The sequence below is a fragment of the Hipposideros armiger genome, unplaced genomic scaffold (assembly GCF_001890085.2).
Source record: "Hipposideros armiger isolate ML-2016 unplaced genomic scaffold, ASM189008v1 scaffold_687, whole genome shotgun sequence".
In the NCBI taxonomy this organism is placed as follows: domain Eukaryota; kingdom Metazoa; phylum Chordata; class Mammalia; order Chiroptera; family Hipposideridae; genus Hipposideros; species Hipposideros armiger.
Genome location: NW_017732037.1, coordinates 645,062 through 646,870, shown reverse-complemented (window position 1 = coordinate 646,870; position 1,809 = coordinate 645,062). Strand labels below are relative to the sequence as shown.

The 1,809-nt window shown below is 41.5% G+C and overlaps 1 pseudogene; it reads right to left on the bottom strand.

Annotated features, from left to right (window-relative positions):
* Positions 1–1,468: 1,468 nt before the first annotated feature.
* LOC109373070 (40S ribosomal protein S17 pseudogene) lies at positions 1,469–1,763 on the bottom strand (annotated as a pseudogene).
* Between the last annotated feature and the right edge of the window lie 46 nt (positions 1,764–1,809).

Genomic DNA, 1,809 nt, shown 5'->3' with positions numbered 1-1,809 from the left:
TCTTAACCAATGCGCCACTCGGCCGGCCCTTTTTTTATTTTTTTTTAAAATAGCCATTTGGTGGGTGTGAAGTAGTAACTCATTGTGGTTTGATTTGCATTTTCATAATGGCTAATGATGTTGACTTTTTTCATGTGGTTGTTGGCACCATTTGTATATCTTCTCTGAAGGAATGTCTATTCAAGTCCTTTACGCATTTTAGGAGTTCTTTACATGTTCTGGATACCAGATCTTTATAAGATACACGATTTGCAAATGTTTTCTCCCAATCTGTAGGTTGTCTTTTCACTTTCTTGATAAAATGCACTTTGATGCACAAAAGATTTTAATTTTGGTGAAGTCCAGTTTGTCTTTTTTTTTCCTTTTGTTGCTTATGGTTTGTTTTTTTTTTTTTTTTTAGATTTTATTGGGGAATTGGGGGAGGGGAACAGTGTTGGGGAGTTGGGAGGGGGACCAGCCAAGTTGTTGTTCTTCAGTCTTTGTTGTGGAGGGCGCCAGTCGCCATCTGGCTGCTCATCGGCAGCTCATGGCCTCTAAGCTCAAGGTGCTGTGTTCAATCTCAGTTGCGGGTGGGCGTAGCCACCATCCCATGCGGGAGTCGAACCTTGTAGCCTTGTTGTTAAGAGCGCATGCTCTATCCACCATCTGGGCGGCAGCTTGGCTCAAGGTGCCGAGTTCAGTCTTAGTTGTGGGTGGGCATAGACCACCATCGAACAGTCAATCTTGTTGTTACACCAGCTGAGCCATCCTGCCACCTGTTGGCAGCTCAGCAACAGCTCAGCTCAGGTGCAGCATCACTGGCTCATGTGGGAATTGAACAGGCGGCCCTGTTACTCAGATCTCACGCTCTTAAGCCAACTGTTAACCAGCTGAGCCACTTGGCTGGCCCTGTTGCTCATGGTTTTGGTGTCATGTTTAAGAACACATTTCCAAATCCAAAGTCATGAAGATTTACTCTTATGTGTTCTTCCAAGAGTTTTATGGTTTAAGCTCTTAAATGTATTTAGGTTGTTGATCCATTTTGATTTAACTTTTGCATATAGTGTGAGGTAGGGGTCCAACTTCATTCTCTTGCATGTGGATATCCAGTTTTCTCAGCGCCGTTTGTTGACGAGACCAGCTGATTAATTTTTTATGATAGATCACTATGTTTTGGTATATAACTTTATGTGATTTCAAAGAACTTAGTGACGTTGCTATGACAAAATTCTTTTCATTTCCATCTACATATGTATGAAAACAAAATTTGCAATTCTTACATCTATGAAAATGAAAAATAGGAATAGAATTCATGCTGAATTTTGTCTGATTTTAGCAATAAGTAATGTTCATACATGAACTAATTGAAAAGAAATTGTCCTAACCATCTAATTTAGAATTGCACTTCCAATACCATTATACTTTTCTTGTGTGTGTGTGTGTGGGTTGTCTATGGTTTATTGAAAATATTATAGTGCAGCAGGAAGATTCAAACAGCTCCATGTGGTGTTTCAAATTCATCCCAACTGTAGGCTGAGTGACCCGCAGGTTGGACAGACTGCCAAAGTCCAAGAGTTCAGCATTTTTTTAGTGTCCGGATCAACTTCAATGATCTCCTGATCCAGGGCTTAGACCTCAGAAACATAATTATCTCTCCTTTCTCTCTCCTCTTCCTGCAGCTTGATGGAGAGACCTCTTACCTGCCTTTCTCATTGGGCAGTGTGGTACTTCCCAATGCCGACCTGGGTCGCCTTACTCACTGGCTTCGTGCGAATGCTGCCCATCTTGGCGTGTCCCTGGTAAGAGAGCCAGTTTTACTTTTTTTTTTTT